At 38.7% G+C, this 23688-nt stretch overlaps 1 protein-coding gene across 2 annotated transcripts in view; it reads right to left on the bottom strand.

The window, feature by feature from the left end:
• The window catches only part of LOC122807740 (laminin subunit beta-1-like), a 2263691-nt gene that overhangs the window by 2199314 nt on the left and 40689 nt on the right, over window positions 1–23688 (bottom strand). The window lies entirely within an intron of this gene.

Raw genomic sequence — 23688 nt, 5'->3', positions numbered from 1 at the left:
TTTTGTGCATCTCAGCTTCAGAATCTGGAGTTTGGCAGAATTTTCTGTGACAGCTTAGTACAGAGAATTAAGGATATGTGCTAATAATGAGTTTCACCCTGCAGCCTTTGGTTTGATTCACTCAGTCTCCATTTGTCAGCTGTGTAATTCTGAGCAAGCCACCTAACCAGAGAGAGCTCTTACTCTTCCATTAAGAATGAGCCTCAACTGAGTGGGGCAGCTTAGTTAACAAAGCCTTCAAGTAAATAAATAACTGGATCTTCAGTACTGAGCTGCTAATGACGCTCTAAAGGGTAATCCAGTGAAATCTACAGGAGACTACAGAAAAGGAGGCAAAGATCACAAAGCCCTTTTCCATCTGTATTCTGAGCGATTCAGTGCACTACAATGACTTCATAGGATCTGGTTTGCAATGTACTAACCTGTTGTGAGAACAGAGGCTTCCATGTACCAAAAAACAGAATTTGAATTCAGCTGAACAATTAGAGTGCCTGATTTTGACTGACCAGATTCTGTACAGCACAGACTTGATTTTCACTGTCTGACTTCTGCGCGGGCAGAGCCGGACAGACTTTAATAAGTAGGGGCTTCCCCTGTATGTCCTTCAGTGCTGCGCTGTTGCCAGCAGTGTAATGCATTATCAGAGAAGACAATAGGAAACTGGAGAGAAAGTGGAGTAGACCAAAATCCGTTTTCTATCTGGGTTCTCACTATTACAATGCACTGCAAAGATTTCAATGGCTTCCCAGTACCTGGTCTACAATGTACTTTCTTGTGGTGCTAGAGCGTGGATTCTGCTGAAAATCAGAATGACTAATTTCCATTGGTTGGCTTTAGCAGGAGTGGAGGCTTGATTTTGATTGCGTAGAATCGACAAGAGAAGAGCCTTTAAAAACTCTAAGTAGGACATTTGCTCTCTTTGGCCCTTTTCAGTGATCCAAACAGCACTCTTAAGGTGTAACCAGCACCAGAGCCTGTTCTGCAGTAAGCAAACCAACCTTTACATTTTTGTTGTGTATTACACATATTTCACTGCCCTTTCTCCATCTCATTAACTACAGTTCAGTTGCACTATTGTGATTGATTTTCTTGTTAAGTTGACATTCAATATGTTTTTGCTACTTAATTGTTAATTTCATTTGCCATTGCAATTAAGCCAGATGTGTGTGTTTATTGTTTACTGCTTTATGTTTTATTAACTGAGCCCCATTTTAGAAAGTTGATGCTCTCTGTTTGCTGGCTGTTCTGTTGTTTTGTACTCATATTGTCTAATATGCATTATGTGTGCGATGCCGTGCCCTCGCCCAGCAATCAAGAAGCCTCAATCCTCACCACTGACACTGGAGAGGGTGACTCCAAGAAGAGGAAAGGATAACTAATACACACAGTAAAGTACAATTTCCCTTAAGTGCACACAGAGATCACAGTCAGTCTGGGGCTAGTTGCTCCTTTGCTCACCAGATCCCCAATAAGACTCCCCACTGGCAAAGCTATAGGGTCCAGATCTCAGCCTAGCTGGCAAGCTAACCTCCAGTACCCTCTCTGTCCAACCAGTGCTTCATGTCCCTGCCCAGGTAGCTGACACACACACCCACACTTTGAGATACGTATTTATACAACTTCACAGACACTCTTGGGAAAGGCTGACACAGATTCTCCAGCTGTGCCCCTTTACCCAGACTATATGGTAGTAATTTCTGCCACCACCAGCTAAAATTATCAGCTACAAAAAGGCCCTTAAAAGGGTGTCCAATTATTACTGTGCAATATTATTATCCAATTGTTAATGTGACTATTCAGTCTAAGGCTTATTTTAGAGTGGCCTATCACAATGAACTCTATAAATATGCAATGTTCTCTAGAGACTACTTCTCTATACAAACCAGCCACAGGTAAAGGTTTTTAAAATATTTAATAATAAATAATTAAAACACAAGGCAATACTACTACACCACAGAGATATCTAAGAGTTCAGAGATCACACAGAAACTTAAAACAATACAGTAGGACAGGTCTGATGTCAAAGAAAAACAATCTAACTTCTAATCTTTAGCTAATCTTAAGAGAAAACACAGTACTATAATCCTACTTACATACATAAAGAGCAAGCAGTGCAAGGTTAGATGTCCAAGATCAAAATGCTTACAGTCTCTCACTGAACAATAGTTTTTAAACACTAACCTACTTCTCTGCTAAGGGCCCTCCCAAATTACATCATTTGGACACTTAGGTTTTCTCAGGCCACAAACTGCATTATTTAGCAAGCTAACACCTACTCAGGAAATTACAATACAAGGCATTTCACATATGCACCCTAGCAGAAACCAGAGCAATAAAGCACCTTCCACATGCAAAGTCTGGCCCTTAACTTTAACCTTAAAACAATTGGCATTAAACCTTCATCCAGACCCACTGGAGCTGACTTGTAAACATCAAAGAGTTTCATAAGATCTTTTCAGCTTTAAAAGACACATTTGAAATGCTTGGCTTGGTTTTCCTTACAGCAGATGGGAGTTTTGCAACAATCTTGAAGTTGACATTTTACAGTGTTTTCTTTCATTTAAATATTTGACTAGGCTGGCAGCCTTCGCCCATCTTCCTCCAATCTTCACAATGTTTTTATTGATTATTGCCTTATTAATTGAATTTCATTTCAGCACCTGATGTTGCCTACTCATTGGCTAGCTCTGTATCAGTTGCTTTGTTCAGTCAGCTAATTTACTGCTTCACCAGCACTCAGTGGGATGTTTTGCTTCCTGCATTAATACTAAATGTTAATAGTTTATTATTGCTCAGCTGTTACTTTATTGCAGGTTTGTATGTTTGAAACTCTTTCATTTTTCCTGTTATATAGCTCTCCTTTGCTATTTAAATTCTACTCAGACCTTTAATTATTTTATTTTTATTATTTATTTTACATTTGTTGACCGGGCTAGTCTAGCTGGATACATGTCATTTTTCAGTAGAGGCCTGGGGAGAAAAGCTCCAACATGAAGAGAAGACACAATACATATACATGCAGTAGTAAATAGTATTAACATAGAGATACAAGAAAACAGCTAGCTTTACATACTGTTAAATAACATGCACAGATATTATGTAGATAATCTAACATGGTTACATTGTGAAGCCGTGAGGGTAAGATTATAAACTCTGGGATGGGGAAGAGACTTAGGTGGTATGGGACCTTTGGGGTTAGTCTGGTTTAGGACAAGGGCATAACCAGTGGGACTTAAGGAATTCTTTGAGGTAATTTTTGAATTGATTAAGCGAGGTCATAAGTCGTAGGTTGTTTGGGAGGGAATTCCAGAGCTTTCCGATGGAGTTGGCATAGAGAGCATCACCTCCTGAGTTGTTAGATTTAATGGCTAGTACCTGGACACTTTTTGATGATCTGAGGCAGGTTAGGTTGGAGTAGGGGGTCAGTATTTTGCTCAGTGAGGGGGTTTTGTCCGGTTGGTTAATTATTTTAAATGCTTCAGTGAGTTGGTTGAGTTGGAGAAGATTGGGCAGTTCTAACCAACCAAGTGTCTTTAGGTTAAGGCAATGGTGGGTACGATAAGGCATTCCTGTTATAAATCTGGCTATATGATTATAGGCTACAGAGAGTTTATTGAGCTCTCTCTTATTGAGGAACGAAAGTACCGGGGAGGCATATAGGAGGGTGGAGAGGAGATGAGTGCGAGCAATGGTTAGTTTGGCATAAGGGGTTAAAAAGTTCTTTATTCTGTACATTGAGCCGAGTTTCTTGTTTACAGTCTTAATGGTTAGGCTAATGTGCATATCAAATTTAAGCTTGTGGTCAATAGTCACACCTAGTAGTTTGGTATAAGAGACAGGCTCTATGATGGTGCCATTGGTGGATTCCATGTGGAAGATCGTGTTATTAGCATTTGGAGGTTCTTTTCCTGGGGGAGTAGATACAGAGGGGAAAATAGTAGTAACTTGGTTTTAGTTGGATTAAGTAGGAGTTTCAATTCAGAGAACCATTTTTCGACTATAGCAAAACAGTGTTGGGTTGTTGCTTGGAGTCTGGGGAGAGAGACGTCGGAGCAGATCAGGGTGGAGTCATCTGCATATTGGATGCAGGTGGCTTTGGGGATGACTGAGTGAAGATCATTTATGAAGACAGAAAAAAGAAGGGGACCAAGTATAGAGCCCTGAGGAATGCCAATGGTATTGGGGAGTAGGTCAGATAGCCTGTTTTGCCACTGGACAGCTTGTTGCCTACCAGAGAGGTAAGCATTGAATCAACTTATAGCTAGGTTGTTAAGATGTAGGGTTTCCAGGGTATGGAGCAGATGCTGGTGATTGACCATGTCGAAGGCTTTCGATAGGTCAAGAAAGAGAGCAGAGGATATTAATTTATTATTGCGGTTGTTATTAACTGAGTCAACAAAGGAGAGAAGGGCAGTGGTTGTACTATGATGGGGGCGAAAACCATGTTGGGTATTAGACAAGAGACTATTAAGGGTAAGGTAGTGTAGGAGTTGTTTGTGAATGCACCGTTCCATAATTTTGGCTATTGGAGACAATATTGCTATGGGTCTGTAGTTGGATGTTTCCGTGGAGGTCCCTCCTTTATGAAGAGGGATGATATAAGAGATTTTCCAAATAGAGGGAATGGTAGCTTCAGTTATGGTTCTGTTAATCAAGATTGATATGGGATAGGCAATGGCATCTGACGCTATTTGTAGGTATTCCGCTGGGAGGTGGTCAGCCGCTAGGGTGGTTGGTTTGAGTTTTTTCAAAAGGGTACGAATATAGGAGGTAGATACTGGTTGTAAGTTAAAGGAGGGGTGAGCTGGGTCGTTAGTATGAGTTACGGATGAGGGAGTAGTGGTAAGCTGACTGGCTAGGGACTGGATGGTCTCGGTAAAAAAGAGTTAAAAGTGTTGGCTATTTCTTCTGGATCTTTCCCAATGAGTTTCTCAGGGGTGGGGATGGCAGATTTACCAGGATGGAGGAGGTTATTAAATCCAGCCCAGAATTTCTTTGGGTTATTCTGGTGTTTATCCTGGAGGTGACAGAAATATTGTTTTTTATCTCTAGTAATGGCCGTTTTTGTTGAGTTTCTAAGCTGTTGAAACTTGATGCGATCTAGTGGAGTTTTAGTAGCTCTCCATTTATTTCAGGCCTGGTCAGGGAGTTTAATTTTAGTTTTAGTTTCTCTTGTTAGCCAAGGTGCTATTCATTCTTTGGTTCTGATTAGACAATTTGGGGCATGGGAGTCAAGTATCTTAAGGAATGTGTCATTAAAGTATGACACGCTCTCATCTAGGGATAAAGTTTTTAGGATGGACCAATTACAGGATTTGAGTTTTGCAAGGAATCATTTTGGGACAAATTTCTTCTTATTTCTAACTAGTCTGTATGGGGGAGGGTAAGTAGGTGGGCATTTATGTTTTATGATATAAGTAATAAGGTGGTCACTAAGGTCATTGGGAAGGGTCCCTGTGGTAAAATTATATGTGTCTTTGTTGGTAAGAATCCAGTCAATGATGCTCTCTTTTTGCTGAGCATTTCCAATTCTAGTGGGAGATAGAATATTTTGGGAGAAACCATGTAAGTTGATAGAATGGGGATTTATGTGTGCGGAGCAGAGGGACCAGTCAATGTTGAAGTCTCCTAGCACTATGGTTTCTTGAGGGTAATTGGTGGCTAACCTGCTGAGAGTTTGCTCTAAGTTTTCTGAGTTCTTCCCTGGTGGTATATAAATTACTATAGGATTAATGCATTTTTGGCTGTTTAGGCATAACTTTAGGGCAAACTGTTCTAAATTAGAGACCTTAGGAGGTTGGAGTGGATTCATAATGATATTCAGTGAATTCCTAAACATAACAGCTGTACCCCCACCCTTTTTATTTATCCGATCAGCCCTGAGGATATTATACCCGGGTGGGAGAATTTCTTCATCCGTAGTGGCTGGTTTGAGCCATGTTTCTGATAGGCACATAATGTCAGGGGAATGGGTAGCTAACATAGCATGTAAGTTGTGAACCTTGTTGTTAATGCTTCTTAGATTAAGGTGGAATATAAGGAGGGAGCCAGTAGAATTTCGGGCGGATTTAGAGGAGATAGAGTCTGGGACAGTGTTAGGACTTGGGTTGGGGTGGATGTCGCCATCAATGGTGATACATTTTTTCAGGTGGTCTAAGAGTCTTTGGAGTTTGAATAGCAACTTAAGACTAGATTTAATGGAGGATACCTTAGGGTGGCGGAGGGTAAGATGCACTATTTTAGAGCCTAGGGTATTAGCAGGGTAGAGAGAGAGTGAGATAGGGTTAGAGGGAAGGTTTGAATGCATGGTAGTGTGACTCTTGGGGAAGGGAACTCCCAAAAGTGCTTGATTTTCATATCTAGTTAAAAGATAAGGAATAAGAAGGAGTAGTACTATAAGGGGGATGATAGAATATGTGTTTTTGCCCATGGTATATAGAGAGAGAAAGGCTAGTGGGTGGGAGGACTAGGAGAATTTCCTTGGTAGTGAAGGAAGTCCAGAAGTGTGGGAGGGGAAGTGATAAATTGAGGGGTGGTTGTGATTGGTAGATAGCAAGTGGGATGGGCTAGTCAACCTAATAAATGTAGAGGTAGTGGGGGCGGGTGGGATAAGGTGGCAGGGTGAGGCGCGGAGCGAGCCCGAGCGAAGCGAGGGCGAAGCGGAGCGGGGAATACACCGCCAGGAGTTTGCAGGGTCTCAAAGGTAACTGGCTGTAGGTTCTGCAGACAATTTTTAAAGAAAGTACTTGTCTTATAAAAGGGTCTCAATTCGTGGCTATATAGTTTCTGCAGCCAGATTTTGGTAAAGGTATTGTCTGGTTCCTGCCAGAGGGATGCTTTCCTGGCTAACAAAATTAAAGCAAGGATGTTTATTTTACCCTAAATCTCTTTGAATGATAAACTTGTTTTTTCTGTTAATTATTAGGAACTGGTCTGTGTAAATTATCTTTACTTCCCTCTGTCACTAGCCTAAGCCTATCACTACAGCAGCACCCCACATGCCTATAGTCTGGTCCTGTACCTAAGGGGCCTAAGTCACTAACCTTCTTTTTTTTACCTCTACAGCTACATTTTTCAGTGAGCACTTTACCTTATCTATCCATTTTGTTTCCCAATCTAATATAATGCGCATCCTTCAGCAGTATAGCAACTTTATCTCTATTACTGATAATCCACTATTATTACCTAGTCCAAAATACATCTGTGAGAGATGCACTTATGTACAAAAACTGAAGACAGACCTCTCTGATTTTGTCAATAAGCAGTCACACACAGATTCTGAGGAAGTCCAAAATACCTACCCAAGTCCTCCAAGACACATGATAGGGCACCATGGCCATGCAATTACATAGATACAACGAAATCCACATATACTATGACCACACCAGCATACACTCTTACAAAACAAATAGTAAGGCACCTTAGATGCACTACTTACATGGATGCAAAGACATCCTACTTACATAGGTACAATGGCATCCACACCTACTACCACCACATCAGCACACACTCTTAGAAGATGCATGATAAGGCACCTCTGTTACACTACTTACATAAGTACAATGACATCCTACTTACATAGGTATAGTGACATCCTATTTACATACAGTGGATATAAAAAATTCACACACTCCTGTTACAATGTCAGTTTTTTGTGATATATAAAAAATGAGACCATAATAAATCATTTCAAAAATTTTCCCACCTTTAATGTGACCTATAACCTGTATAATTCAATTGAAAAACAAACAAATCTGTTAGGGGAAAAAATATAAAAAATAAAAACATACAATAAACTGGTTGCATAAGTGTGTACACCCTTAAACTAATACTTTGTTGAAGCACCTTTTAATTTAATTACATCTAGCCAAGTTTGCTGATGATTCCAATATCCCTGGAAGTCTGCTGAAAAGCACAAGGTCCAACTTAGCAAAAACTCACTATCAACCTGAGTCTTTCCATTAGTTACATCCCTGAGGAGTGGAGAACAGCAGTTACATTTCCCTTACGAAGAGGTGGTCCAGCTACTGGCCTGGGACTTAGACTACTATTAGTCTCACTAGTACTATTTGCAAAGCTTTGGAGCATATTAAGCTGAAGAAGTAAACAATGATATAAGTGAGCCTACATCTCTGGATACACATCAGCATGGCTTTGTAAAAGGAAGATTGTGCCTGCTCAAAAGGGTTGAGTTCTTTTCAAGGGTTACTGACACAATGGATAAGGGGCATACAGTCCACACTGTTTATCTAGACCTTGCCAAGGCATTTGACACTATATCTCCATGCTGGGAATGTTGAAAAAAATTTCCAACTCAACATTAACTCTTACATAGTTCACTGGACTGGTAATTGGCTGTCTGGCAGAATCCATACCATTAAGGTCAGAGATATTTGCTCTACACTGAAAAAATGACATTAACAGTGTTCTACAAGTTTCTGTCCTAGGTTCCCTCCTCTTTGGTATATATTTGGAATGTAAAAGGGGGTTTAAAAGGACTTTGGCTAGCCAAGTTTGCTGATGATTGCAATCTATGGGCAGTTGTCAAATCACATTCCGATACTCAAATTCTCCAGCAAGGACTGGAACAAACACATGGATTTTGTATTATTCACCAAGAAATGTTAACATAGTTTCCTCTGGTAAATTTAGCCTCTCTTACTGCTTACCATATAGAAAAAAATCCACTTAAATTTGTCACAGCCTTCAGAGACTTAGGTGCATCTGTTGATAGCAGACTCTCTTTTGAGCATCACATCTCTGTGTTGGTTAGAAAATCCTGCTACCTGGCACAGTTTATCCTTCGTGTCATTTCCTCAATTCCAAAGAAATTATAATCCCACTTTATTCAAACCTTATTAGGTCTATCATTTAATTTAATTTACCCTTCAGCATGTACCTCACCAAACATCTAACTAGTTTGAGAGACCTCAGCATTTCTTCAGCAAGAAGATCTCAGGTCTCAGTACCCTTAGTCAGTCTAACAGCCTAAAAGCTTTGTCATTGTACTCAGTGTCATACAGATTCCTGAGGGGTGATGTCTATTTAGCTTTCCATACTATGAATGACTCATCACTCTTTGAACTCCTTCATCTAAATAGAATAAGCGACAAAGCAAACATCCATTCTAGAGACTTAAACCTATACAATCACATCAACAAGACCAGATAATGTGCCAGATACCTAACACAACATATACCACATTTCTGGAGTAGGCTGCCCTTGCCTATCAAGCAAAGTACTTCTCTAGAAACCTTTAAAACCAGTCTGGCTGACTGGATGGGTGATTGCAAAATTTCACTAGGAATATGCAGAGCAAGTCTACTTAATGGAGAGCACTACTAGTTTTCCACCAGCACTGGGAGATGTGTCTGGGCTTCTTGATGGTCTCTTTTGGCTATAAGCTTAGTGCGAATCATAATCTGTGGAAAATGGCTGCTGACTGGTTATCAGAATGGACTAAAACTCATATACTACACGATATTGGCCTTTTCCTTGCAATACCTCAAGCACGCATTTGCAGATGAGGTTTGACCTTTAGAAACTGGCTTTTCCAACTCTCTGCAACTGAGTGATCATGCATAGTGTCACAGTGGAGCAGTCCTGAGAGACCTACATTGGAAGGACTAATATGAGCAAACTATAGATGATAAACTGGGATAATAAGCTGTAACAGCACTGAAGAATTATTCACTTAATGGGACATGCTTCTAAGATATGTCTTTATTTAATGAGATGGCAGCCCTTTGTTATTACAGCTCATTTGATATCTATTAAAGAGTTGTATTTTACTGGATGAGATGTTAATTAAAGTTTGCATCATAATGTCAACATTGCAATGATGTCACATGTCAAGCTCAATTTCACTGATGTTGTAGCAATTATATCCTTTATTTAGTCATTTAGTTTAGACATTGATAGTTTAGTTATTTTTGATGTTGGACATTGAAAAGTGTTTTATCACTATAACTAAGTATTAATAATATTAATAAAGATGAAGTTTAGTGAAAGTAAAATACAACAAAAAAAAAACTGGCCACATCTAGTCAACCAGAAAATGACATCACTAACATCATGAATACAACTGTGTAAAGTAGCTCAAAATAAACTAACAAAACTATAGCTAAATTCTAAAATTAACAAAAGCTAACAAAATACTCATTCAGCATAAAAATTGACACAATAAAAAAGTTAAAGCTTCGAGGAGTTTAGTAAAGACCCTGGAAATGAAACTGGGAGAGTCATAGCAAGTTAGTACAACTGTAGACCTACAGGGCACAATGAAAAAGGGAACACACTGGAAATAGGAGAATAAATAAAAAAGAAAACAAAAGAAGCAATAAGAAGAGACTATGATTGGCAACTATGAAAGTAACACAGTTCATAAAGACTGACAATGTTGTAAGGTAGTGTGATAGGAGGGAACAATGAGACAAAACATATAAAGTGTCAAAAGGTTAATAGAACAATGAATTAGGCAGGTTATAGTGATAATGAAAATAGAAATTACATCAAAAAAATAAAATGGCATTAAAAAGTTATTTCAACAGCTAAGTGATGGAAGACAATCAAAGGTCACCCACAGGTGGGGACTCCAATAAGTCCAATCAAACCTGGCCATATACAGGGAGTATGAGTCAGGACAAACCAAAATTCCAATACAGGATTGTTGAGAGTCAAGTAGGGATTGTTCTAAATACTTAGATTCTTGACAATCCTGTATTGGAATAAGTGATAGAAGGGGAAGGAGATAATTTGTAAATGTGTTATAAAAAGAAAATTACTGTGAAACAATGTAACTAGTACTAATTAACTACATTGTTGTATTTTTTGTTATATGTACACATGAAATACAGACCTAATTCTATCATGGGAGGTTGAAAGAGGAAAATGTCGTATTGAATAGACAGATGGGGTTAACAAATAGTGACAAGGTGAAGGAAAGGATTAAGGAAGCTTACAGTAGACATATCCCAAAGGCTGTGGAAGAAATAGATGATTTCTATGCATATTAACTACAAGGCTGTTTAATCCATTACTGCTTATAACAATATCTACAAAGAGGTGGCAGTCAAATGTAATCATACCTTAGAAACAAGCAGAAATGAATGCTTCAACAAACTGTATACATGTTTGTTTTATGTGAGCACTACGAAGCATAATGGAGGGCATACTAAAGAGACACTCTGGGGCATGGCAGACACCTATAGTTTGAACCAAGAAAATAAAAATAAAGGAAGAAATTAGTGCATGTAAAGCATTAATGGATGCAAAGTCTCTTGCTGGAAGCAGCATATATAAAAAAATACTCTCTTAGGCTTGCAGTAGGGATTGACATCATAGTTTGTATTCAGATTGTCACTGCTGTACTTTATCATGTGGCATAGATAGGAAATAGGCATTAAGGAAGTTAAACAGTGATATCAACAGATTTGGCATGGAAAAAATGATTGTAGCTCATTCAAGATTTATTTGGCTTCTCAATAATTGCCATTGATTCTTTTGGCAAAATTGTCTGATGCAATGATTCAGAATTATATATTTTTGCCAGTCCAATGTATTCTACCAATTCTCCAACTGTTAAGTATTCCATGAGTAATACTGTAGTAATATTATGTTTGTCATGGCATTTCATGGTGAGTAAGATTCCTAAAAAAGCCTCCATTTTCATTGCAAAACAGTTCATCAATGTCTTTGAGCCTTAATTAACCTCTTTCACTGGAAATCTTTTGTGATTACCATATCCACTACTCCCTCCATCTCATGTAACTTATATGATCCATCCTCTCTCCACTACCAATCCTCTCTAAGATCTTAAGAAATGTTCTTGTCCACATGTCTTTGATTATTTCAGTAAAAATGGTATTGTTAACAATTCTTATCATGGATTCAAATGATATATAGTACCTTAACTGCTCTGTATCAAGCAACAAATGCTGCTTTGACCAACATGGATGAAGCCATACTGACTGCTGGCCTGGTTTCAACCATAAAAGTGTGTTTGACCAGGTTTAGTTTTGAGCTTTGCATATGGACTGATTTGTGGACCATCTCTTCTTCTGGACAATTAAATCCATGTTGGTATCTTACTCTGAAACTGATACCCTTGATGAGGGAGTAACTCAAATCGTATGCAACTGACTTAATCAAAGCAGCAACTCAGGATGGAGAAGTGTTACAGGTAACTGTAATCACAGATAGTTAACTTTGCTATAGCTGTTACACATTCAGTTGGTTATAGCGCTGTTCTGGTTGATTTTTTTTTATAATGGTTTTGTGGCTGTGGAGCGCCTATGTTGCAGAGTATAGGAGGTATCGATTTGGTTGGGGAACAGCTGTTCAGAAGAAGTGGTTACAACAATTATCCTTGTAGCAACTTTAGGTATACTTTTCCAATCAGCTGCATTCTTCTGAAAGGCTGATTTGATGCATACATGGTTCATTGTATTGGGACTGATGATCTAAATGTTTATTTGCACTGACAAAATGAATATAATTCTCAAAGATAACTCTAGGACATATCACTTTCAACCTTTTATTAATAACCTCACATTTGATATTCCAGGACTTCAGCTCATACATCACACTGGTGACTCAATACTGTGATAAAGTGATAAAACCTCTAACACCATCACAGATAACATTCAGCTGGACTTCAGCAAAACCAGGAAATTATTTTTTTTTATTTTTTCTTTTCTTTCTTTCTTTCTTTATTTCTTCCTTTGGTTCTTTTTCTTTCTTTCTTTCTTTCAATTTGATAACTGGGTAAGTGAAATGGCCAAAAGATCGAATTCAGTCATGACCCAGGCCCCGAAGGCAACTAAATGGCTCCCTATTGAAATGTTGACACTTGAAACACTGAGTGCAGGCATACCGAAAAAAAAACAAAACAGAAAATTCAGGAGAAGAGTAAATATCGACATTGCTCTTCTCATTTGAACTTCTTTTTTGCATGGGGGTAAGCACCCTGCTCCCCCTGATGTGGAGGGGCAAGTCCCACAGACTCCAAGAACTTATATGTACTGACTATGAGAATACCATACAAGACAAAAAGTAATAGTCTGAGAAATAGCCATCTCAGACTTAATATATATATAAGCCCATTTTTTGGTAACTCAGGCTTAGCATTATGGGACTCACTTATACCGCTCAACCTCTTAGCACAAGACATTTGGACAAAGCCTAAACAAATGGGGAGCCAAAGCTCAAAAATAGGGACAGATTTTAACTATTGCGCCTGCAAATTTAGAAAGTTGTTAGATAAACAGGATTTATGTTAGCATGCATTTGCTGAAGGATATAAAGTCTGAAACTCAAACATATGTCATTATTTAGTGACTCCACTCCTCTGTGATTTGCCAAAAAAGCACAGATTTTATGAGGAACAGACCAAAAATATAAGGCAGAAAATCTGAACATTTTGCAAAAATGTGGACACGAGAGGTATGGGCTCACTAAAGCTGGTCCTGATATTTCAAACTGTAACCCAGCCGAACAGCAAATAGATATTAATTGGATTACAATAATTATTAGGTAGGTTCATAGGTAAGTAGTAGGCTAGCTGCTCTTGTGGGCCATTTAAGCCTAGCCAGTTTCCTTTTTGTAGTTGAATTATCCTATCCCATTTGGTTAGAGTTTAGCCTTACCCATCCTATGGTTAATAATCATATATTACCCCTAATGAGAATAACTGGGATCGTGCCATAGATAATTTGAGGGGATCCATGCATGGGATAAAGGATTTAGGAGCTGCATCGGTCCATTAGCAGTACAGGTAGCAGTCCTGGAGTAAGTTTTCTGTTTTCCTATCCATAGATCTAAGTTGTGCTGAAAGGGATGAATTTTGTTTTATGCGGATGGGGAGTCTGTTCCATTGCAGTGGTATCCCCTGCAAAATGTGCCTCTCACTCCAAACCATTCTGTTGGTATGGCAAAAGAGGTTTAGATTCATAGAGTGACTATTTCTGATGCCATTTGACTTGCTAATGTGCAGTAAAGCCATCAGTAATGGGTCAGAGGATGCCTTGTATGCTAGACACAGGTCACCTGTTAGCATTCTGTAGGATAACAAGTATGGTGATAGGGCTCAAGCGGTATGATTTCATACTGGGGGAAGAGTAGGTCTAAGAACAGCTAAATCTATGGAAATTCATCAACTTGGGGGAAGAGTACGTCTAAGAGCAGCTAAATCTATGGAAATTCCACAACTATGCAGAATGCCTACTATACCAGAATGAAGTCATCAGATTATAAAACATTTATTGTAAAAGAACTTCACAGTTTATTCCCAGCATAATCCAATAACCACTGAGCCTGCTGTTTAACTGCTAAGATTCACTGACTTCGGGCAGTTCCAACTGCACCACGTATGTGTATGCCATAATACTGCAATGCTTGACAAAGAAAACTGTTATGCATGCAACATTGGGCATGATATTATAGTGAGGGCATGTTGTGGGGCTGTACTTTAAAAGTACAGTTCAGCTTTGTCAAAAAATGTGTTTTGAGTTCTTTCAATGGTAGGAAGAACATTACTTGTGAAACACAATGATCACATATGTACACAGTCCTTGGCAGACTTGTCAGAACACCTTACAGCTTGCGGTACAGATCCGGTTATATGTCAATTATTGTATGGCAGGCATGTGGACCTTCCACGATATAACACCTGCCATAGTGGCACCTTCAGTACCAGTGTCAGCATACAGGTGGAGCTGTTTGTACATCACAAGCACATAGACTATAATGGGCAACACCAATGCTTTGACCTTTTTTAGCATTCAAATGTGATGTGACACCCCGACCTTATGTACAAAAAGGGAAAAAGGGAGTTGATGCCAGTGCTGATTCAATAACAATATAATATTATATGCTGCAGAGTAAAAAGACCAGACAACTTTTCAGAATGTGGAGTAGGTCTTTGAGATCCCTAATTATCCTCTTTAGAGTTAAAATACCTGGGGGCCTGCTTTGGGAATTGGACAGCACATTACTGTTTGGAGTAGGGAGCCACCTCAAGTATGACATCTTTTTTTGCAGTCCTACCCATGATTCTGTGAACATAGTACTAACACGTTGGAATGGCCTCTTTTTTCCCCTTACTTTAACTGAAAAAAGTTTTTTTCAAAAATTATAACAGCAGTGTTGAACACATATCTTGCCCATATTAGAAACAATCTGTCTTTTCCAAACTTTAGGACAGAATTATTTTTATAGATGCTTGGTATACGCCAGCAAATGTTTATACAGCAGCGGATGAAACACATTAAATTATTTCTTGTCTAACCATAGAAAGGAGTTACTGACTTATAATTTATTTTCTTTTAATTACTATTTAATTGTTTCTAGTCTAACCTACTAATTGATCAATGACGTGGAATTCATATTTTTAATATTTCTTTAAACTGTTAATGCTCTGAAATGTGGTTACAAGAAAGTTTCACATGTAAAATTCTTGTTGATATTTTGTTTCTAGGACAAGTCATAGCTGAAAAGATCTTCTGACCCTTCTTACCTGGTTAACAAATAAATAAAAAAAATAAGTTAATAGGCAAGTTAATAGGCACTTGCATTAGAAAGTCACACAGCCTTGTTCTTTATATGCATATTTGTAATATGACGTTTAAAGTAAACATCCTCTGAACCTTAGTGGAGATAACTATTTTTCGTCACTCTGAAAAAGGAAGGGCTTAGTGATTATCCGTCTCACTAGACCAATGGTCCCTTTTCAGGGAAACTTACAATGGTATTCATACTGACTAGGGGAAATGAGGCCAGGACACTAAAGAACTTCCCCTACTCCTCTTGATAAGTGTTATATGATCTTTTACATCCATCTGAGCTAGCATCAACTCAGGCAGAACTCAACTGAAGGATGTCTCACATAAAGTTTTACACTTTTTGAGTATGAAAAACAGAATAAAAGGTTAAGCATTTACTCAGTTGCTAAATAAAACAGTGTACCACTGGAAGAGGGATGCTCACAGTGCAAGTCCTGAAACTCAGAAAATAAAATGTGAGTTTGCTACAAATTGCAGTGAATGGCAAAAGTCACTGTTGCACAGTAAAAATATTTTTGCAGGAGACAATTCCACTGCCTCCCTCCACCCAATGCTGGGAACTGAACCCCACACTCAAACTTACATAAATTAACTCTGAGATTGCTGTATGTCACAGACAAAAAAGTAATTTACAAAGATACATCAGTTTTGGACTTAGTACGTATCTTCTCCTAACAGTAATTGCATATACAATCCTCAAACAATAGGACCCAAACAAAACATAAAACAACATAACTTTCATAAGAAAATATTCCATCAGATTAAATTCTAGATTGTTAAATCTGCTAAAGATGCATCTTAGAAAAAATAGTTTAGCTAGGCAGAATTTCTTTTGAAAAGTTACGTGGAAGAAAATATAAATGTTCTTATTTCTAATGCGTGAATTCCAACTGTGACTAGAATGGGTGTGGCATATTTGTATAGCTGATTTTTTGATACAAAATATTGATTTAATTTGATTGTTTCTAAGTGTCTGAAGATTTATTTGTAGTAACAGTAACAAGATGTGTGCATACTGTTCAAAATAAAGTGCAAGAATGAACAAAGATAAATTTGACAAACAAACCTTCCCATGTTCTCATCGCATCTGTAACCATACGTTTTCACAATGCAGGCTGCATTTTCAATTTAAACATTATAATTCTTACATTTGGGCTAACGGGGTAATATTATTAACATCTAATTCACAGGAAGGACAGAACACAGACGATAATGGGAATAATGTGATTTATTCTTAAACCCTGCATTTAACATGACAGCTGTAATTCTTCAGATTTGAACATGCCATTTAATGACTTACCTTTATAACTCAAGAGCACAGCTTAGAAATCCAAAAAGTAAAACTTCTGAGGTAAAAATACATTAGTTAAAGACTGTATTCATTCATTCAGATAAATTGTTGGCTTAAGGGGATTATCTTATTGTACTTCTTGAAGACCAAGGCTATACTTGCAACAGTAATACTTGTGAGAATCATAACCAGACATGTCTCAGCCAGAAAAATGTAAATACTATTGACAGTATGGAAGCAAACTGTGTAAGAATAAGGGATATTCCTGAAGATATTGTACTTAAACACTCTTAGCACTAACTGCAAGAGTTTGTTGATCTAAATGGAAGCCTCACCCTTACTCTCATTAACTTGCCTTTTTTCACAATTCTTAATGTGCTTAGTGAACCAGAATCACCTAAATCGTTTCCCATTCACTCCTCACATGGCTTACCTTTTTTACTCACTGAGACTAAACCTGTTCCTGTTATATATATTAGGCCTCACGCGGACTGAGATGCATACATTTTTATTCGCTTACATGTGTCCTGTGTAATTGTCGTCCCTACGAACACGTAATCATTATCCTTTGCTTGATGCAGTCACAACATATCTGTTGTAATTCCACTTGATCAGTATTGGAAACATATTTTTACAGAGACAACGAGGTATATCTGAGTGTATACACAAAGTGAAAAATGTACATTGCAGTTTTGTAATAAAATAAAACAAAAAAGCAGCAATGTTTTCTAATCTAGTTTTTTTTTTCTCTCTCTGTGTCACAGTGGCTGCTGATGGAATTGAAAAGGTAAACTAAATACTGCTGGATGTACACAAGATCGCTAAGGAAAACAAACTAACGAGTGCTAATATTTTATTTTTTAATTTTATATATTTCTTTTGAAAACATTAGGATGCACCAGTATAACAAAGATCCACAGATGCCTAAGCTATTCATATGTCAGTCAATCAATTTGTTTGCATCTTCTCAAGAATATCTTAACCAAAGGGCATAGCAAGTTGTGTGTTATTATAGCAATAACTCACGCCTGGGTGTGGGTAATGCTGGATTTACCCACGGTTAGTGTGGTTTGGTCACGAGGGCGAAGCCCAAGTGGCCAAACAAAGACAACCGTGAGTAAATCCAGCATTACCCACAGCTAGAAGTGGGTTATTGCTATTATACAATGACATTATTTAAAAAAAAAAAAAAACATTACTTTTCTTAAATAATGGCATTGTATAATGCCTCCTTGCTGCCCTTCCGCAGCTGTCTGGTATTCTGTGGCAGTTCTGATGTACTGCGCATGCGTATGCTTACAGAGTACATCAGAGCTGTGGGCGGAAGCAATGGAGAAAGCAAGATCTCCGTTGCTTTTTACAAACTGTCTCGCTATGTTAAAGGAGTTTAACATAGCGAGACAGCTTTAAAAAAAGCAACAGAGAATCTCCTTTGCTTTTTTTAAAGCTGTCTCGTTATGTTAAACCCATTTAACATAGCGAGACATCTTTAAGAAAAGCAACGGAGATAGGAAGATCTCCGTTACTTTTTTTAAAGCTGTCTCGCTATGTTAAACTAGCGAGACATTGTGTAAAAAGCAACGGAGATCTTGTGTTTTCCATTGCTGTAAAAAAAGAGTTATACTAATGGAAAACGTCTGGGCGACCGGACCTTTTTTCATTACTATAACTCTGATTTACAACGTGCACACTGACCAATCAGCGTGCACATTTTGGAATATTAATGGGGGGGGGTCATTGTATAATATGTAATAGCATCACTACCAGGGTGGTATTTTGACCTTCTAGGTCATTGTTATTGCATATTATATCATAGGATAGGTTATCAAGGCAAAATGGATGCGACATATGCTAAATTAAATTTCCTGTGGGAATTGTCCAATAACTAATGCTAGAACAGGACAACTACCACAGAAATGAAGTAAAAATTACATAAAAAATCGAATGTTTAAACAGCAAAAAGCATGACACAACTGAAGTGAAAATAAAACCCTATAAAACCAACCACCACCTGTTTAGCAGCAATTAAAATACTCACAGAAACCCATTATTAAAAAAGCTGATACTTTGGTTTAATTTGCAGCCAAAACATATGAATAACAAAATGCCTCAACATATTTAATTGCTCAAAATGTGGATCTCACAGTCTTGGAAAGAAAGAAAAAAGTGAAAAGGTAACTGTAGCCAGCTCTGAAACAATTTATTTGACAAAATATGAAACACAAGCAGCCTGGTGATATGCTGTGGCTCTCAACTGTGTAATCACTGCCCGTGCCACTATGTAACAGAGTTATGTTGCCATGATCAGAACGTGTTATATGCAGCTCATTCAACTGTCAGGCCCGAGTCTAACCCTTCAAGAATCACAACTCAAAGTCCAAAGGATTTTAAACATTACAGAATACAAGCAACAGACTCTGCCAATGTACTATAATTTCTGAAGTTTACAAAGTTTGAGTGTCACTACCTGTACATATGAAAAAAAGCCAGAAAGTGCCTCTCCTCAGTCAATACAATCTGTTATCAGAATATTTATAGCATTAAAAGAATACTTTGAATTAACTCTTCTTTTTTTCACAAACTACAATAAAAGTAAATGTCCAAAATGGTGGAAGAAGCCCAATCCAAGCTAAACCAACCTAGTAGAGCTGAGACGGTCCAGCCATTATGAATAGAGCAAATGCTAAACCGAGCTACTCAGGAAGGAGTGTGAACCTTAGCTTCTATCAAGTAGTTCCAAAGATTTTTCATATTGCATCTCTTCATATCGTCTTCTAAATAAACCACTTTGAGTCAGTATTCATTTAAAGGAGCTATGTTTGGATAGCTTCTTTCAATAAATACCGACTCAAGATTACTTAATTTGAAGATTTTGAGGGGATTTAATATGAAAACTTTGGAAATTTCAGGCAGAAGCTAAAGTTCTCTCTCTCCTTCCTGAACCACAGCCTGATCTCAAGCTATTCCATTAACATTTGTTATTTTTTCAGAAACCACAATCCATGACATAATGACAATAATCCATAGGTGGAGGATAGGTTGTCATGGGAAATACACCCTTCTATCTAAATGATAAAATCTTTTACAGGACCAGACATAGCCAGTCAGGAATATATCCCATGAAAACCAATATCTCCTCCTACCATGGATTATAACTTAAATAATATGCCGCCATGAGCTGTCATATTCATCTGCTGCAACTTCACAAACATTAAACATGGTGTCAGTGGTGCATTAACCGTATAGGTGTCTTGAGTATACATAGCTATTCTATTATCTATTTTATGCAAAGCACTAGAGTAAGAATGACAGCTAATTCATCTAAAGGTGATATTAAAGCATATTAGAATGCTAATAAGTTAGCAACACAAACAGGTATTTATCTCTCTCTCTCTCTCTCTCTATATATATATATATATATATATATACATACATACATATAGTTGAATCCCCCTTTGGTCTACATTTATTCAATAAAATTTTGTCTACTACAAAGATGGTAGACAGGTGTGTGAGATCACAACATTTTCAAGGTTGGGAATTATGCCCTTTCCAAAACACTGTGTGATCTCTGAGACAGTATATGTAATTAGCAGGGGGTATGGAGGGTGCAGCCTTCCACATGGGGGTTGCAGGCGAAGCAAAAAAATGTTTTCTGCTACTTATTAAACAGTTGTTTTGCATGCACTGAAATTTTTGATCAGCACACGTGTTAGCATGTTTACAAAGTCTACCTTTTGTGATCAATATTGTGAATGTCAATACAATATTTGGGTCATTCATTCATTATGAGTAGATCCATATATATATATATATATATATATATATATTATATGTACAAGCAGAAAATGATTGATTTCAACAATTGGTTAAGTTTCTGTTGTCATTCTAAGGGGATCCATTATCTGTCTGCCTGGGATTACATGATTGACAGACCTCAATGCTTTGTCAGAGATGTCCTGCATCTGTCATCCCTGTGCTTCCGAATACTGGTCAAGGCTCTTGCCACCCCACAGTGCATTTTTAGGCAGTGTTCAAAAGATCAAATTACCACTGTAACAGCTACAAACAAATGCAATCTGAGGGTCATGCTGCTCAATGCTAGAAGTCTAAATTTCAAAATGCATTTGCTCGAAGCACTCCTTAAAATGGAGAACATTTACATTTGTGTTGTAAAAGAGACCTGGTTCAAGGCAGAAGAAAGCACCACTGCACTGCCAGGCTATAACTCATTCCACACCTTTTGGTCCCAGAATGTGGACCGAAGCTCCAAAGGCAGTGGTGTTTCCATATTCATAAAGGATGCGCATACCTCCAAACTGGTAGCCCAACATAATGCATCAGAGATACTTCAGGTGCAGCTAACATTGGGTAAGACAGCAATTCAGGTCGTAACCTGCTATAAGTCCCCAACCATGTCCCAAGACTCACACTCCACATTCCTGAGCACCCTGGAGAATATTAGGGTCCAACCTAACATTCTCATACTGGGCAACTTCAACTACCCCTCTGTTAACTGGGAAGACTACTCATGTACCAATATACTTGCCAAATGTTTCCTGGAATTCATTAATTCCAATGCCCTGGACCAGCTCTTTCTTACCCCCACTAGAGGTATCAACATCCTTAACCTGGTCATTACTAACATGGGCAACAGTTGCTGTACACCAGTAGTCAACTCCTCCCTTGTTAGATCCGACCACAAACTAATCACCTTGGAAATCCACATCCCTCCCACCCCCATCCCCCCGCAAAAGTAACCACCATGAAAAACTTTTCCAAAGCTAACTTTGGGCTCCTAAAAACAGAGGTGGCTAACGTCACAGCAGCCATGCAAATGGAGAATAGTTGCATGACCACCGAATCATACACCAATGCACTGTATGAACACGCACACAAATGCATGGATCTCACCATACCCAATAGAACCAAGACGCTCTCCTCAAAAAATAGGAAGCCAATCTGGTGGTCCCCTGCCATAAACATATTCTCCAAAAAAGGAGGAAACTGATGTGGAATAAGGTGAAGTCCCAAGACTGGAAAAACTCCCTTATCAGCCTCAACAAAAAGTTGAGCTCCCTCATCAAATCCTCTAAAATTAGCTATGAAAGCAGAATTGCAGCAGATAGTAAAGACAGTCACAAGGCCTTCTATAGTTACGTAAAGAATCTCCATGGCACTACCCAGATTTGCTCTGAGCTACTCCACAATGATACCTCCTATACTGAGCCAACAGATATTGCCAATATATTGCTGACAGATTTAGTGCCAACTTTACCTCTCTCTCCCACCTCCCAAAGGACCTATCACATTAACAGTAGATTGCCAGGCACCCAGTATTACTGCTGCACAGGTTAAAACAGCACTGTCCAAGTCCAAGAATACAGCTTCTATGGGACCTGACAATATCCCTGGCTGTCTTCTACATGAACTAAAGAATGAACTGACACCTCACTTGTGTGCCCTGTTCAATCACAGCCTCACCTCAGGCTTTGTCCCTACTGAATGGTGCACTGCTACAGTCATCCCTCTCCACAAAGGAGGAGTGACTACAGACCCTGGGAACTATTGCCCCATTAGCCTAACAAGTCTGATATGCAAAGCTATGGAACACATCATCATGGACCTAATAAACAAGGAAATAGAGAATCTCCAAACTCTGGATCCCACACAGTTTGGTTTTGTGAAGGTTAGATCATGCCTGCTTAACTTGGTTGACTTCTTTGAGTCAGTCACCAGAGCTGTGGATGAAGGAAAGGTGGTTCACACAGCCTCCCTTGATCTGGCCAAGGCCTTTGATACCATTCCCCACTCAGGAATCATAGAAAAACTCACTAAGCTAGGCATCAACCCCTATATCACTAGGTGGGTTGCAAACTGGCTCACAGATAGAACCCACAGTGTAAAAGTAGCTGACTCCAAGTCAGACTGCCGTCCAGTCACGAGTGAAGTCCCACAGGGTTCAATCCTGGGTCCTCTCCTGTTTGGTATCTACTTCTCTGAAGTCCAGGCCAACATGAAGGGACTCTGGCTGACAAAGTTCACAGATGATTGCAAGTTGGAAGCTATTATTAACTCAAGTGATGTTGACACCCTACAGAAAGGCCTCACTAAGACTAACGACTGGTGTCAGAACCATGGCCTTAAGCTCAATGCCAAAAAATGTGTCGTCATCACCTTTGGGAAAAACCCAGTTCCCATGAATTACCACATCAATGGTAGTCCACTGAACATGGAAGGCGTTATAAGAGATCTGGGAACACAGGTTGACAGCAACCTCTGTTTTGACCACCACATTGCTACTTTGGTCAGAAAGTCCTTGTATATGGCATATCTCATTACTAAGGGTTTTGCATCCAGGAAGAACAAGGTCATTGTCTCTCTCTACTCTTCCCTCATTAGGCCAATCATCGAGTACAATGCCCCATTTAGCATGTACCTCACTAGACACCTGCAGCAACTGGAGAGGCCGCAAAAGTACCTCACAGAGAGGATCCTAGGACTTAAACACCTGTCCTATATGGACAGACTCAAAAAAAACTCCAACTATTCTCTGCTTCATATCTCCTACTTAGAGGCAATCTCTGCTTGACTTACAAAGCCATGTCTGACCCAGCTCTGTTAGAAATGCTATATCTAAAGAAATCCCAATCTCTCCGCACCACACACTCCAGAGACCTCAACCTCATTACTACAAACAACAGAACATGTTGGAGGAACAGGTTCATAACCCAGAGACTGCCCATGCTATGGAATAGACTTCTCAATCATGTCAAACAGAGCACCTCACTGGCCCTCTTCAAGAGAAATCTTGATAAGTGGATGGGAAATAGAAAA

Source organism: Protopterus annectens, chromosome 7.part1 (genome assembly GCF_019279795.1).
Source record: "Protopterus annectens isolate FY-2018-M chromosome 7.part1, PAN1.0, whole genome shotgun sequence".
Lineage (NCBI taxonomy): Eukaryota > Metazoa > Chordata > Ceratodontiformes > Protopteridae > Protopterus > Protopterus annectens.
The sequence above is the reverse complement of the archived record's forward strand: the minus strand, read 5'-3'. Positions and strand labels throughout refer to the sequence as shown.